The sequence below is a fragment of the Delphinapterus leucas genome, chromosome 8 (genome assembly GCF_059928025.1).
Source record: "Delphinapterus leucas isolate spDelLeu-1000000601 "Yukka" chromosome 8, BTC_Dleu_Yukka2, whole genome shotgun sequence".
NCBI classification, from domain to species: domain Eukaryota; kingdom Metazoa; phylum Chordata; class Mammalia; order Artiodactyla; family Monodontidae; genus Delphinapterus; species Delphinapterus leucas.
The window spans coordinates 43,949,480-43,966,918 of NC_143136.1; the positions used below are offsets into that span (position 1 = coordinate 43,949,480).

The following is a 17,439-nucleotide window of genomic DNA, read 5'->3' on the forward strand; positions in this document are numbered from 1 at the left end:
GGAGTGAGATAAATAAAGGTAGTTTTTGTCCTCAAGGAGCGTCCAGTGTGGAGAGGAGTAGGGGTAGCAGCCTTTGGTGGTGGAAGCAGATGAGGGTGGGGGGAGGCAGATGAATAATGGCCACATAGACAGATACGTTTATTAATTCCCCGATGCGACTGGGACCTTGACCCATTTGCAAACATTATGTAATCACTGAAGCAAGTCCAGCTAAATTATTCAAAACTCTCTAAATGCCAATTCCATTTAATTTTAAATAACAAGCATTCCTGAGAGGGATGATTTTCGGAACGGTGACTAAGGGAAAATATTTTTCCAGCAGGGTTTCTGCACAGGAAAAAATTCATTGCTTCCATCCCCACATCCCACACCCCGCATTCCACACCCCTTGGTGTAAAAATATTTGTATTTAAATAATTTTAAATGTCATGCATTTATAATTAAAAGCAATTCTGTGCTCAGAGGAACAGAAATTACTGACTTTAAATCAATGAGGAAAACTAAATTTTCCTCAAAGGAAAATTTCATCAGATTCAAAGGTAGTGTAGATCAAGCTAATGTGATATAAGCCTATTCATCGCATATGGTCTGTGGTGTGACCACTGATATAACGGCCCACCTCCAGTGGCAGGAGCATAGAGGACATTCCAGCAAGAACACTTCGTGTCTCCCAAAGGGTCTCTTCTCTCTCCCTTCTCCTTCCCATCTTTAAGTACCCAAGGACTGGATTTGCCCACAATGTTTCCTTTTCCTTCAAAACCACACTTCCATACCCCATACCCTTTGGTTGGTGAGATCCTTCTAGTTAAACAGCTCCTGATGCCTTCTCATCATCCCTTCTGAAACACAACAGCCTGCCTCCCCATTCTCGACCCTAGTCAGGGCATTGCATTCCCTCAGCCACAGTGATTGATTCAGCAGGGCATGAACTGGAAGATGAGCCAGCCAAAGCCTTCACCAAGGAAGACGGGGAGGGGTGGGTTCCTGATAACTTTGGGGCACTCCATGGATTCTACTCTGCCTGCGGTGGTTAACTCTATGTGTCAACTTGCCTACGCTGCGGTGCACAGTTTTTTAGTCAGACACCAGTCTAGGCGTTTATGTGAATGTACTTTTTAGATGTGATTAACATTGAAATCACCAGACTCTGGGTAAAGCAGATTACCCTCCATAATGTAGGTAGGCCTCATCCAATCAGCTGAAAGCCTTAAGAACAGAGATAGATTTCCCAAGAAGGAATTTTCCTCAAGACCACAACATAGAAACACGGCTTGAGTTTCCAGACTGCTGCCCTGCAGAGTTCAGACTGAAGACAACATCAACTTTTACCTCATTTTCCAGCCTGCCAGCCTGCCCTAAAAATTACCCTCACAATCACGTGAGCAAAGTCCTTAAAGAAATCTCTTCTCTCTGTCTGTCTCTCCTTCCCTTCCTCCACCCTTCCCCTACCTTTTCTCTCTGATTTTCTCTGTCTTCTGTTGATTCTGTTTCTCTGGAGAGCCCTGACTAATACACTAAGTCATATTTTCACCCTCAAAAAACACAGAGTTTTATTTGTGTGTTTGTTTAAGCCAGCTTGAGTTGTGTTCCCATCACCTGTACTAAGAGTCTTGAACATTCCTGGGTGTAAATGGACAGAATGCCCTATAGGTTCATAGGTGAAAGATTCTTCCAGAAATCTGCCTTATTAGTTACTATACAATAAGCTGCCTAAGGACTGGGATTGTGTCTGATGCTTTATTCAACTGCCATTGCTTAGAATTCTTGTTACATAGTCATATTAATAAATGTTGGTTGAGCCGAATTATAGAAGGAGGTGACCAGGAGTGCTCAGCTCCTGGAATTGCCCTGGTAGGTGGAGATACAGATATGCTGACATTTAAGAAGCCCAAGAGTGACCACAGGTTTTTATCATTTGGTTATGATAACCATAACAAGTAGCCTCAGCAATTATTATTTTCATGGAGTTTCTTAGAAATTGTTGCAGTGTGTTTTCATTTGTGTCCTTACATGTATATGTCTATTATCAATACACATGGGTTCCATTCTAGGTGTTTGGATTGGATGGTGCACATTTCTTAGCTGCATCAAAGCTGCACCCCTCCAGGGAGATTCTAGTCAAGAGCAGGATCGCTCCATCATTGCTACATTGTTGTATTAGTTTCCTTGGCCTGTCTTTTAACAAATTACCACAGACTGAGTGGTTTAAACAACAAAAATCTATTGTCTCATGGTTCTTGAAACTGGCAGTCTGAGATCAAGGTGTGAGCAGGGCCTTAATTCCTCTGAAGGCACAGGGAAGGATTGTTCCAAGCCTCTCTTCTGGCTTTTGATAGTTCCTTGGCTTATGACAGCAAAACTCCAAACTTCATGTGGTATTCTTCTTGTCTGTGTGCGTTCATATACAAATTTCCCCTTTTAATAAGAACGCCAGTCGTATTGGATTACAGGTCCACCCTAATCCAGTATGAGCTCATCTTAACTAATTACATCTGCAGTGACCCTATTTCTAAATAAGGTCGTATTCTGAGATATTGGGGGTTAGGACTTCAACATATTTCAACCCATAACAATTGCCTGTACTTCTTCAACTCATTTCTGAGCAGCCTTCATATGAAGGCACTAGAGCTGTGAGTGACAGAAGGACAGGAGAGCTGGCTGCCAGAGCTAGGAAGCACATTGCTAAGATTCTGGCCACTTGGTGGCTCCGTGATTGCAGCTACACATTCCTACACCAAACAAATCATTTCTACCTAGAAGCAGCAGCCTTGTTCCAAAACTAATACTGATCATCTTCCTCTTGTACCCTCCTCTAGCGGGTCTCCTTTCCTTCTCCAGTATCTTCTAGTTGGTTTTCAACCTACTTCTTCTCCCTTCTTGAAAAGAATAACCAAGAAACAAGAATTAGAAACAACATAAAAAGAAAAGAATGAGAGGAAGAGCAAGAGAGGTTTTAAAAATAACACTGTTAAAGATGGCAAACGTACTATTTTCTGTGACGTATAGAGCTGAGGTTGGAAAGCTTCGGAAAGTCATTTTCTGAGGTCCTAGGTGCTTTGTACTGCTCAATCTAGCTAGAGATGTGGGAGGTGACAGATGCAGAAGCAGCACGGATGGCGCTCGGCAGTGGAAGTGGAAGAGCGTGAGGCCATTGTGCTGCTGCAAACTCTCCATTTCAATGCAGGAGGGGGTCAAAGACAGTTCTTTCAGGTGACTGGGGAGAGGGAATGTGACTAGGATGGGGGGCAGGGAGCTTGGAGGAGGTTGGTGAGTTTGTGGAGAAAACTTGCCTAAGGGACACTGCAAATAGGCCCAGGTGCTGTCTTTGTCATGCTTGCTATAGGTCACAGCCACCTACTCTTGGAAAGCTTTCAGTGTAGTCCCTGATGCATAAAGAGCTGTGAACACCTGGCCTATATCAGTTGGATAATTTTACGTAACTCCTCAGCCAAGTAAATCGACACCAGATTAGGGGCCGGCACCTAACACAGAAGATAGCATCTAAAAGCAAGTAAGAATTAAAGTTAAAATTAAAACTCTTTAAATGTATTGGCAATATTTATGCTATTCCTATTTACTTACATTTAACATATTACTAGTAAATCAGTAGCAAATATGGAAAAATATGAATAATTTATAGGCCAGAAAGTATATATTTTTTTCCAGAAATTGTCTGAAACAGATGTTTCAAGAGTTTTACCTGTGATGTTCTTCTGGGCCTGCCATCCATCTAGCCGAAAATAAAAATTTAGCCCAAGAGCATTTTTTTGTTTGTTTACTTGTCTACAAGTAGTAAAACAATAGGAAACAGAATTTTCACCACACAGTGTAATCTTATAAAGCTAGATGTTTGACTTTATAAAAACCCAGCCTACCTTGTGTAGAGTCCCTCTCTCCTATTCATTGATTTCTGTCCTACATTTACAGCTGGAAAAGCCAGTAGTTTTTGTGGTAATCTTCATTAATATCAAAATAATGGAGAAAAGATTAATTACAGCACAGTTTTAAAAGAAATATATCTGATTTTTCTGTGAAAATAAAATCTGCTTAAAATTGGTACAAATCCTGGTCCACAGTCAGTGTTCAATAAATGATAGTTGAAATAAATTGTAGAAGGAAGGGGCCTGGAATGCTACTACCAACAAACACACACATACATACACACACACACACACACACACACACACACACACAAAACCTTACCATTTGTGGTTGTTTTCTATTCTTTAGGAGCAAAATACAAGATAAGATATAAACACTGAAGAAGGGTGTATCCTGAAGCTTCAGATTAAGGTATATTAATTTTTAGTCTCTCTGAAGATAATGAGGTTTGGTCATAAGGTTATTCAGTAAGGTCAGTGTTGTCTGCAAATTACAATTTTGCTGGTAACAAAATATTTTAAGTCTGTGTGGCAACATGGTAAAATGGATCTAGATAACTATGTCTCAGTTATGTTAAGAATAAAGATAGTTGCTCTCCTAGCTAGTAGACACAGTGGGTTCTTAGAGAATCACAGTAAAAAATAAGTTATTCTGCTAAAATGTGTTTTCGGCAGTGTTTCAAAGTAATTTGCAAAGTTTGGGGGAAGAAAGGAAAGCACCACTTGATGCTCTTCCATGGGGAAGGCCACAGCGCCACAAGTGATGAAACAGTGACTGAATCGATAGCATTCTTCAAGGCAAATGCTTGAATCCAGTAAGACATTCTGTCGAAAAGCAGTTATAAGTTACAGTTTAAAATAGTATTTGTAATATTGGCTTGCTTGGAATAAGATCATGTTCCTCAAAACACTTGTAGGCATCTTTGAATAACTTTTCCATAAACAGAATAACTTCAAGAATAAATATCTGAATCTTTCCTCACTCCCTTGGAATCTTCTCTTCCCCTTCACTAAAGGTCCTCATCTCAGCCTAAAGCAGTGATTTTCAACTAAGGGAGATTTTGTCCCCCAGGAGACTCTTGGCAATGTTTGGAGACGTTATTGGTTGTCACATCTGGTGGGGGGGGGGGGCGGCGGGAGGAGGGAGGGGCCACTGGCATCTGGCGGATGAGGCCAGGGCTGCTGCCGAACATCATACAATGCACAGGACAGCCCCACAGCAAAGAATTATCTGGCCCAAAATATCGATAGTTCTGAGACTGAGAAACACTAGCCTGGAGGTATAAATGAGGCAGGTGCGTGTGTGTGTGTGTGTGTGTGTGTGTGTGTGTGTGCGTGTGCGTGTGTGTATGTGCAGCGTTGTCACAACAAGTAGACTCTACACATGCTTGAACCCTAAAAGCCCACTGAAACCCACATAAACTGGTAGCCTTACAGATTAGCAGTTCCAGTAAAGAAATTCTACTTTCAAGCTAGATGTGAGGCAAGCTCAGAAAGGGTTTTTTTATTCTTTGCTCCACCCCAACTCCTCAAGTAGAAGTTCTAAAGGAAGCATTGTTGTAAAGAGGGACCGTTGACTTTATTCTAAGGTTTTAGAATTGTGGCTGGGCCTTAGCCTGAGAGTCTCCACTACTGGATGGGGCGCCTCCATGAGTTTGTTCCTTCTATCCTGAAAGTTTTAACTGTGTATTTTAACAGTGACTGCCATGTGAGCATTCTTTATGTCATCCCTTTTGGTTACATGTTGTTTTCTCTTCTCACCCTCCAGGCCCTTGTCCAAGACAACAGGAAATTTTCAGGTCACGTGTTTCCTTTCCAGAGAGTTGTTTTGTGGATACAATGGAGTCTTTAGCATTCACAAGATTTAGAGGACTTCAGCGTAATTTTATTTTCACATACCAACAATCACTTACGGCAAGTACCTTTTCTCTCCTGACCACCATAGAGCACACTTTTGTTTCCCCATCCAGTCCCCTGTCTCACTGGCCACAGCTCTGAAACGGCTGTGTTGTTTACCACAGTCTTCCTGAGACAGGTTGCTGCCTCCTTTTAGGAATACCCATGGTAAACCCACCTGAGGAGGGTTTTGACTCAACTAAAACTTCAATCAGCATCAGAGGCTTTCGAAGTATAACTGATAGGTACTAAAAATGTCAGTAATGTTGGTAGATACCACACAAGAAATTTTAAGCAGATAAAGCACCGTTTAGCAAAATTACCTACCAACATCCTTTTTTTTTTTTTTTTTTTTGTGGTACGCGGGCCTCTCACTGTTATGGCCTCTCCCGCTGTGGGATCTTCCCAGACCGGGGCACGAACCCGCATCCCCTGCATCGGCAGGTGGACTGTCAACCACTGCACCACCAGGGAAGCCCTTAAGGTCCTTTTTTTTTTTTTCCAACATCCTTTTAACAGACAAAAAAAGGCAAGAGGAAAAAAAAAAAGCAATAACTTATATAATTAATCTGTACAAAATAACACAATTGATATATTTTTTAACAGTAATAATCACGGAATGCTAAAGCTGGATGGGACATTCTGTACTGCTTAGGTGGGCTGCCTGGTGTAACAAGTGCTGGCTTCTTTCCTTTTCCCTCTCTTGTTTTACTTTGGTGATGAAGACACGAAGGCTCAGGGAGGGGAACTGACCTGGCCAAAGTCACGCAGGCAGCTGGGCAAAGTCAGAATTGGAAACACAATGTGCACTTTCTTCCACATATATAAAAGGCTGAAAACACAGAAGACTGTGATATTTATATGCATACTTTTCCAATTTTTTTTCCAGTGTTTCCTTTTTTCCCTGTTATCTTTTAACCCAAATTTCCCAACTCCTTACACAGACTATTTTGGAAATTAGAAGACATAGTTTTAATGCAAATAATGCCTTTTTAAAAGAAGTTGTAAGCACCCACAACATTTTTATGCTTAGTGACTTGATGCCAACTATATATATTCATGGGTGGATGGGTATATCTGGATCTATAAATGTCATTTGTATATTCATATACATTCGTACACCAGATTTCCAAATCTAGTTGTTTCCCCTCACCTCCAAGGAACACACCGCTCCTGACATTTCGATAGCATAGCCTAACTATACAGTTCCATCATGGGAGTTTGTATTATATATAAGTTTATGGTAAAGGTAAAAATACGGGTCTTGATAGTTTTCTTCCAGTGATATTCATTATCTTTAGGAAAGGTAAAAATATAAGCAATCAGTGCATTTCTGTGGAAAGGAAGGAGAATTAGATCTAAATAAGAATAAGCAGCATCTCAGGCTTGACAAACTTTTCCGGAAATTTTTTTTTCCCTGCTCTGCAGAGAGCCCTCAGCATGGGACATGGGTCTGGCTGCTGAAAGAAGTGTCCATGCAAATCTCATTCTCTATTTTCTGTAATCACCACCTGAAATACGTAAGCAAAACACACAGTCTAATGTACCTTAATGTTCACCCTCATACTTTAAAATAAGCATTATTTCTTGGTGACTATACTTGAGAAGTTTTCTATTTAAACTGCGTATACATATGATACCAATTTTTTTAAATCTTGTGTGTATTCACATATATAGGAACAAAAATCTTTATGTATGTTTACCAAGATGTCGACGATGGTTTTCTTTCAGTGGTATGACTTTTCTTTATACTTATCTCTATTTTTTACAACGATTATTGATTTCTTTAATGTTCAGAAAATTATTAATTTAGCACAAAATATTACGTAAAGCCTTTTCAAATGGCATCCTTTGTCTCTCTGATTCACTGGAGTTTGTAGCTACTTCTATTCATTCAATAAATATTTAATGAATACCTACTATGTGCAAGGTCCTGTGCTAATGGCTGTCAGATAGTTTTACTATTTTACAAAGCTCAAGCCTACCAGCTAACAGATATTCACGGAGTGCCTGCTCTGTGTTCACAGCTGCCCAGTAGGAGTTCTGGATACAGTGGTGAACAAGATAGTGTTCTGTCTCCAGGAGCTTATATGCTATAAACACATAAACAATAAATAACAGTGGTCAAGATGCATGTTATGAAGGACATTTTGAGGTAATGTCGCAGATAGTAACTGGGAGGATGAGGCTGCTTTAGCTGAGAGTTTGTGGAAGCCCTCGCTGAACAGGTCACATTTGGATTGAAGACTGAATATTAGAAGGAGACACTTTGTGAAGATATGACCTCGAGCAGGAGGAACAGCAGGAGGGAAAGACCCAAGATGAGAGCAAGCTTGGTATATTCAGGGAAAACAGCAAAAATCGGCAGAGTACAGAGAAGGAAGAGAAGGAAGCAGAAGCCAGTAGGGCAGCCTTCCAGGCCACAGTACAGAATTTAGATTTGATTCTCTGTTGCAAAGAGAGGTCTTTGGTGAGTTCCAAGCAGAGAAGTGATGTTGCCTAGTTTACATTCGAAAAAGATCCTGCTGGCTTCTGTGTCAACAATGGATTTGGGGGAGGCAAGTGTAGTGTCAGGGTGCTGTTGAGGACATAGCGAGAAGCTGCCACATAAGGATAATTGTGGAGGAGAGATACTGAAAACTTTAAAATGGGAGAATACCTCTTGGTTGGGGGAAAAAAAAATGTGTTCTACCATTGTATAGCTACTCTTCTTTCTTTTTTTTTTTTTAATAAATTTATTTATTTATTTTTGGCTGTGTTGGGCCTTTGTTGCTGTGCACGGGCTTTCTCTAGTTGCGGCGAGCGGGGGCTACTCTTTGTTGCGGTGCGCTGGCTTCTCATTGCGGTGGCTTCTCTTGTTGCGGAGCACAGGCTCTAGGCTTGCAGGCTTAGTAGTTGTGGCGCACAGGCTTGGTTGCTCCGCCACATGTGGGATCTTCCTGGACCAGGGCTTGAACCCATGTCCCCTGCATTGGCAGGTGGATTCTTAACCACTGTGCCACCAGGGCAGTCCGCTACTCTTCTCTTTTAACTTTTGTCTTTTAGAGTGTGGCTGAGATTACTATCATCTCTTGGTATCTTTTCTCCTCTATTTTTATAATAGAACTCCCTGAGTTCTAGCTAGACACATGGGCATTAGGTCGTCAACTACATTTCCCAGCTTTCCTTGCTACTGGGAGTGACCTTATGACTAAATTTAGACCACTGGGAAATGAAGTAATGTGTGCTCAGTCTAGATTATCTCCTTAAGGACATAGTCACTTGGTAAACTTTCTTCATTCTTCCCTTGGGCTGAAACTCAGACATGCATCAGCCCATCTTTGACCCCGGGGTGTGAGAACATCACCCTAGGGCATGGTGGAGCACCAGATGGAAGGATCGACTTCCCTGAATGACCTCATGGGACAGCCCTCCGGCTGGCCCTCAATGCTCCTGTTCAATCTATATCACGTGAGAAAAAGAAAGTTCTTTCTTTTTTAGAGCTGTGCTGTATTCTAGGGTGTTTTGGTTAGAACCACTTATCCCATACCTTAAGGAAATGAGGAGCTTTGGGGAAGCCAAAAGAAGCATTTACAGCAGAGAAACCAGGGCATGGCAGATGTCTTTGAGCCGATCAGTGCCCCCTTGTCTGGAATAGGAAGAAAGCATAGCCAAATGAGAGAAAAACTATTTGGATACCAATCTGCTCCAAAGCCCTAGGGCCATACCCAAGGCTTGGGAGAGTCCTGACCACCAGCTAAGATTTAGGGTGAGTAATAAAGGAACATTCCAATCATGAACTCTGTATAACATTAAGTTGTGATAAGCTGATAAAAAAGAAACTGAAAAATAACATAGACTCGTTTTCTTTACCAGTTATTTTAAAGAAACTTTACATTTTGAATTAATTACTCCTAGTGAAGAAGTATGTATATACTACACACAAATGGAAAATACACCAAGCTCCATATCAGTGGAGCACATTTACACACGAGGCCTTGTTCCTCCATCCATACTGGGTGGCTACAGCTAACTCTTCTCATCTGGTTGCAGTGTGCCTTAATTTGGAACCTGACTAATTTTTTTAAAAAGCCCATCTCAAGGTTATGGAGGTTTACACACACACCAAACAAAATGAATTAAGTAATACTAATATTATGTTAGGTAAGAAAATAATCTTCAATAAGGAAGAAACCCAAGCTCCCTTAGAGAGTTTTGTGTGTTTTTTTTGAGGATTAAAAAAGAGAATGTATGTAAAGCAAAAAATATTATTGTTGTTGTTAGTTTCTCCCTTTCCTATACTCACTCAATTATTTGTCTTTCAAATTCCAAAATACTCTGAAATCTGCCATGAGTCCCTGAAAGAATGACTAAATGATCATTCTCAGTAAGCTGGTAATTTGGCTTTTCTACATCACTCAATATAGGATTGAAGTGAAAGGTGGGAGGGAAGGGACACTAATATTTATGGAGCATCTACCATGTGTACACTTTAGGTTGGTTATTTCCTCTGATCTTAATAATTCAATGTGGTGATACCATCATTCTTTTTTTTTAAATTATTGCAGTAGTTAATTTACAATATTGTGTTAGTTTCAGGTGTCCAGCAAAGTGATTCATTTATATTTTTTTCACATTATATTCCGTTAAAAGTTATTACAAGTTTATAGTTCCCTGTGCTATACAGTAAATCTTTGTTGCTTATCTGTTTTATGTGTAGTAGTTTGTATCTGTTAATCCAATAAATTTTTTTAATTTTTAAAAAATTTTATTGGAGTATAGTTGATTTACAATGTGCTAGTTTCAGGTGTACAGCAGAGTGAATCAGCTATACATATACATATATCCACTCTTCTTTTAGATTCTTTTCCCATATAGGCCATTACAGAGTACTGAGTAGAGTTCCCAGTGCTATATAATAGGTCCTTATTAGTTATCTATTTTATATATAGTAGTGTGTTTATGTCAACCCCAATCTCCCAATTTATCCCTCCCCCCCCACCCCCACTTACTCCCTGGTGACCATAAGTTTGTTTTCTACATCTGTAACTTTGTTTCTGTTTCGTATATAGGTTCATTTGTACCTTTTTTTTAGGTTTCATATATAAGTGATATCATATCCCATACTCTTAATTTGTCCCTCACTCCCTCCCTCTCTCCCTCTCCCCTTTGGTAACCATAAGTTTGTTCTCTATGTCTATGAGTCTGTTTCTGTTTTGTATATACATTCATTTGTATTATTTTTTTAGATTTCATGTATGTGATGTCATATAGTGTTTATCTTTCTCTGTCTGACTTACTTCACTAAGTATAATATCCTCTAGGTCCATCCATGTTGCTGCAAATGGCAATATTTCATTCTTTTTTATGGCTGAGTAATATTCCATTGTGTGTGTGTGTGTGTGTGTGTGTGTGTGTGTACACACACACACACATACACATACTTGGGTTGTTTCCATGTCTTGGCTATTGTAAATAGTGCTGCTATAAACATTGGTGTGCATTTATCTTTTCAAATTAGAGTTTTTGTTTTTTCCAGATATGTACCCAGGAGTGGGATTGCTGGTCACGTGGCAGCTCCACTTTAGTTTTTTTTTTTTGCGGTACGCGGGCCTCTCACTGCCGTGGCCTCTCCCGTTGCGGAGCACAGGCTCCGGACGCGCAGGCTCAGCGGCCATGGCTCACGGGCCCAGCCGCTCCGCGGCATGTGGGATCCTCCCGGACCGGGGCACGAACTCGTGTCCCCTGCATCGGCAGGCGGACTCTCAACCACTGCGCCACCAGGGAAGCCCTCCACTTTAGTTTTTTTAATGAACCTCCATACTGTTCTCCATAGTGGCTGCACTAATTTACATTCCCACCAACAGTGCAGGAGGGTTCCTTTTTCTCCACACCCTCTCCAGCATTTATTGTTTATAGATTTTTTTGATGAAGGTCATTCTGACCGGTATGAGGTGATACCTCATTGTGGTTTTGCTTTGCATTTCTCTAATGCTTAGTGATGTCGAGCATCTTTTTGTGTGCCTGTTGGCCATCTGTAAGTCTTCTTTGGAAAAATGTCTATTTAGGTCTTCTACCCACTTTTTGTTTGGGTTGTTTGTATTTTCAATATTGAGCTATATGAGCTGTTTGTATATTTTGGATACTAACTTCTTGTTGGTCACATCATTTGCAAATATTTTCTCCCATTCCATAGGTTGTCTTTTCAGTTTGTTGATAGTTTCTTTTGCTGTGCAAAAGCTTTTTTTTTTTTTTTGCGGTACGCGGGCCTCTCACTGTTGTGGCCTCTCCCGTTGCGGAGCACAAGCTCTGGACGCGCAGGCTCAGCGGCCATGCCTCATGGGCCCAGCCGCTCCATGGCATGTGGGATCTTCCTGGACCGGGGCACGAACCCGTGTCCCCTGCATCGGCAGGCGGACTCTCAACCACTGCACCACCAGGGAAGCCCAGTGCAAAAGCTTTTGAGTTTGATTAGGTCCCATTTGCTTATTTTTGCTTTTATTTCTTTTGCCTTGGGAAACTGATCTAAGAAAATATTGCTACAATTTATGTTGGAGAATGTTAAACATCATTGCTATTTTAACAATAAAGAAACCACGTTTGACAGAGGTTAAATTCCTTACTCAGTCACATAACTAATAAGTGGTTGTTAACGGTTGAGCTGCAGTTCAAACTCTGAGCTGTGTGACTCCAAAGCTTCCCATTCTGGCTGTACCTCTGGAGTGGTCTAAGCCTCGTGGTACATAGGATGCAAGGTTGTATGTGACAGTCCCAAACATAGTAGTGGACCCCAAAACCACTTCCTACTCTCAATTTTCTTTTTTAATCCCAGGCAGAATTAATCATTTCCTCCTCTGTATTCCCATTTAACATCTTGTATACACATCCATATGTAGAGTAACTATTGGTTTACAGACCTATTCATGGTTGCCTTCACTAGACTGACAGCTTTTCATCAAACATTTAGGCAAACATTTTGGCATCTGTGTACTCTTCGTGTCTAGTATAATACCTGCAGGTAGCAGACACCTAATGAATGTTTATTGAATCATCCACAGATTCCTGAACAGCAATAACATATCATCATCCAGTTGCCCATGACCATCGCCAGGACTGTCTCTGAGTTATCTTCAGTCTAGGCCCCCAAGCCTTGTGAGGTTTCCATAAGCAGCAGGTATCACATGTGTGTGAAGACACGTGAAGCACTGCCTGTCAGAACTGTCACACATTGACTAATATAAACAAAAACGTTTTGAAGTTGTGCTTTATGGTAACTGCAGAAACCTTTCTTAGTAAATGAGAAAACAGCTTTTTCACTCTGCCTTGGTTTGCTGCATTAAAATGTTCTGAAGGGCAGCACATGTACACACACAGACACACACAGACACAGACACACACAGACACACACACACACACCCCTACACACACAGTGAGAGCTAGCATTATCCCTACAGTATCAGGGACCTCCTGAACTGTAATCTCACCGCATGGGGGCTGAATCACAATAGTAAACATAAGAGGAACTTTCACAATAAATTCTTTAAACATATTCATAGCTGTCAGCAACGATATTAGATTTAGTTAGGCAACCCTGATTTGTGCCGCATACAATCTTTACTGTAATTAGATTCTTTGTTGTACACATTTTGTCACCACTGAGGAAAGGTCATTAAGAGGCACACTCTCCTATAGGTAATCGCACCCTGGACCCTATAAGCGTGACAGTAACTGGCAAAGAAAATGCACAGCTTCTTCCCCTGCATGGTAATACGAAGGGAACAAACAATGCCTGAATCTTACTCATTTCCATTTTTTGTCAAAATGTTCTTTGTATAATCTTGCTGAGTCCATAAGAGCATGTAACAGAATTATCACTATCATTTTGACAACACTAGGCAGAAAGGTAAAAAGCAAAGCATCATTGCTGTAGAGCTCTGTGCTGTGATTGCTGTTTTACAATCCAGACTGTTGTTCAATTTGGGGATAGTGTCAAGAACTATGGAAAAGTCTGATATTGTACTCTACTTGCAAGCTGCCAAGTTAGCCTGCCATAGTTTCATGTATTCTGGTAGAAGAAATAAGAAAATAAGAAGAAATCAGAGACAAAGGACAGCTTATTATTCACAGCAATAGTAGTAGGTGAACCAACTGTGCTGGCCTGGGGTTGCCATTAGGAGAAAAGTTAAAGCATCTTACCTGGGAATGGTCAGAGAAGAATCCTAAATTTTCTAATTAGGATTATATAACTTCCTACCCCTTTCATCCTAATCATTACCCAGGAAGCAGCTGAGAGAAACTGATCCCCTTCTGGGGAGAGTTGCATTCAATGATCTAATTGTCTGAGTAAGGTGTGTGGACCAGGAGGAGGTGAGGGAGGTAGAGTTTGAAACATTGTTGAATCAATTATCGAGAACGCCATTCCAAAGCTCAACAATACCAGATGCCCATGGATGTCAGGAGGCATGGAAGGTCCATCAGATAGCTTGACTATAAGTCCACTGCTGAGTAGCTTGTGATAAAAAGCACACCATCGTCAGACGGTAAATGTCCAGACAGCCAAAAACTTGACCTGGATTAGTTTCAAGGACCACAATAGTGTTGCCAGAGTTGGCAGATCAGACTGGAACAGAAGTAGCATAACCTGAAAAAGTATTAACAGCCCTGAGACCCCATGGATAGCCCTGGGAAGGGACCAAAGGTCAAATGTAGTTCTTCTGCCAGGAGTCGGTAGGGTTGATGGCCCACATGATGTGTCCTTCCTTGTGCACGACAGATGGGTCAACTTTTGGCAGGTGTTCCAAGTCTGGCATGCAGCAGTAATCTCTGTGCCAGAAACTAGAGGCCTTGACTTTGTGCCCAGCCTACGATGCTTCCATAGTAAGTGTTTCCATGTCTGGTACAGTGATGGATCCAGGCAAGGATGGTAAGAATCTGAACAGTAACAGCTTAATGAGCAGCTTGAGTCAAGTCAGTATCGTCAGAGAACAGACTCTTAGCATGGGCTTGATCCAAACGGTTCTGTCGGCAGCCACAATTTATTCCCACAGTTTGCAGCCCCAAAGAGGGTGTCTCCAACCTGCCGTTCTTTAGTTTCTAAGAGGCAGATCAAATAGCTAGGCCACTGGCAACAGCCCAAGAGTCGGTAAAAAGTATAACAAGGTTCTTCAAGGATAGTATTATCTAGAACTATGAGGACAGCCTTGAGTTCTGCCCACTGAGTGGAGCAACTTCATCGTCATTTGGTTTTTGCATCACAGCACTGAAGTTGAACAGCCATAGCAGCCCAGTGAATACCACCAGGTTTCAGATAAATGGAATAAGTAGACCCAGGCATTTAGGGAAACTGCTGTGAATTGACAGCCCTGTAAGGGCCAGTGAGTTTGCTTCAGTTGACATAATGGGGCATAGAGTTTCCCCCAAAGGAATAGGTACCACTTTTACATGTAAAGCCTAGATGCTGCTGAGGCCAAGCTGGCTGTGTTTTTGAATATGCCATTTTCATTTGACAAGTGAAGCTTGTTGGGACTGTCCCCCTTTGTTAGTCATTGAAGCTGAGTCGACTCACCCAAAAATAAAAATATCATATCAGAGAGTCACAAGGTTTCCATGGGTTAGGCATTCAGTTTTGATAAGAGCACAGTAGCAAGCTAATAGCTACTTTTCAAAAAGAATGTTTCTGGTAGTTGCATCAGGGAAGTAATGAATCCAAAACCCCAAGGGAGCATCCCTGGGTGGAGACAGCCTCCTTTTGCTAGAGGCACGAATCAAAAAATCATCAGTCACAGAGGACAGGTAAATATTGACCTCCATCTCTAACTGTTTCTCCATAATGTGGCTGAGGTCAGAAGGGTAGGAGGACATCATTTCCTCATTCTCATTCATCAGCATTGTAAACCCAATCCAGAGTAGTAAGAGCCTGGATCCTAGTCAATGCCACCTCTGTGGTCTCCCACAGGAGTTTTTCTGTCTCAGAAAAATCTCTCCATGAAGGCCAATGCTTGCTGATAGAAGCCAGGACCCACTGCAAAAGAAGTTGAGACCTTTTACTGTCATCTCCAAGTGGATCTAAAGTTAGCACTGTAGATTGCAGGAGGATTTGAACTATGACAAAGCCCAGCTGTTGTCATTCTTCCTTGATAAGCATTACACACTCCATTCCCTCAACTCCCAGGCAAATCAGCCAAAGCTCTATTGATTTGTCTGGTTTTTGCCCACAACGATAACAATTTTCCTTCCTTTCATGCTCAGTGTGGATTTGGGTCTTTGTAACTTGTCTGAATGGAAGTGGAACCTTCTGCCCACCCGAGATGAATCTTAGTACCTACTAGCTGTTACAATGGGGCAGATTTGAGGTTGACCCCTGGGTTGATGAGGAAGTTCCCCCACCTGGAGGAGAGTTAGCACTAAGCAGGGCACTGGTCAGGCAACTGTCTCTGAAACTCCTTCCTGACAACTCAGCTTGCAACCACCTTCCCAATTCCTTCTCTTTAACAGGCAATAAAGTAAAAGACAAACCGACAAACAAAAGCATTTATTTTCCAGTTGGCCATAACATTTGGTCAACTCCCTACTGATTCCCTTGAACTTTCCTCAAACCCTGTTAATTGGCCTGGGAGGCATTCATGCTTTCTCTTTCAGAAAGCCATGTCTTTGTCAGCATCTCACCATCATTGTCCAAACTGCCAAGAACTGTGAAGGGTCTGACATTTACCCTACTTGCAAACTAAAAAGTTAGCCTGCCATAGTGTCATGTATGCTAATAGAAATCCTGCAATTCCTAGGCCAGAGATGCGGTTTATTACAGCACTAACAACAACCTGAGAATCAGCATTTTTATATCCGTTCCTAATTCCCACGGAATGCAGATAGGATCAGGTAACATCCGCCCATGCAGTAGGTTGCGTTACAGAAGGACCCCAAGCTCAGGGAACCAGGATCTTTATATAATGGCCCATAAGTATGCCTGCCCTTTGTTCCAGAGAGAGACACTACCTCTCACTTCCAAGGCTCTTCGCTATACAAACATCCTTTTAAAGGAACAAAGGGCAAGTCAGTGCTTTGGCTCACAGGTGTGCAGAAATATGAGAAACCCTCAGAGAATTGCCTCCATTAGCAAAAAGCAATAGCTAGCAACAACAGTATGGGAGTGGCACTCAAACACCCGTGACTAGGAATTGAGTCCACAGCTCATGTCATTCTGTGGATTATATACCTGGAGGTATTGGGAGCTTGTGATTACACAGATAAATTTTCAACCTTCTGCAAAAGGTTAAAATAAAAATCCTCACAAAAAGAGGAAGAATCTGAGTATTTCAGGTATCTAAGTGACAGTAGAAGTCAAGGCATTTTTTTTATACTAGATTAAATTCAAGAGCTACTGAAAATTGTTGAAGCAGTATGATGGGTATCTGGGGGTTCTTTTTACTGTTCACTCTATTTCTATGTGTTTAAAATTTTTTGTAATAATTTAAAAATTTTTTTAATTAAACAATGTGAAGATAACAAAATTCTCTGTTGAAGAGAAAGTGCTTAGGATAAAAACTTCTAATGGTTGAAGTTGGTATAGAATGTTTCTCCCCCAGAAAACCTGTGGTAGGAAGAAGAAAAATATTCTAGTATTTCATCTATAGATATTACTGAAATTGACATTTAGTTTTAGAAATACTTGATATATTTTAAATAT

General features: G+C 41.2%; 1 long non-coding RNA gene across 2 annotated transcripts in view; it reads left to right on the top strand.

Moving 5' to 3' along the window:
• The window catches only part of LOC149748546 (uncharacterized), a 302,762-nt gene extending 286,783 nt beyond the window's left edge, over window positions 1–15,979 (top strand). For both annotated transcript variants that reach the window (XR_016393985.1, XR_016393987.1), the window contains 2 exons: window positions 4,231–4,293; window positions 5,650–15,979. This is a non-coding gene — a long non-coding RNA (uncharacterized LOC149748546). The remainder of the gene's footprint in view (window positions 1–4,230; window positions 4,294–5,649) is intronic.
• The last annotated feature ends 1,460 nt before the right edge of the window (window positions 15,980–17,439 follow it).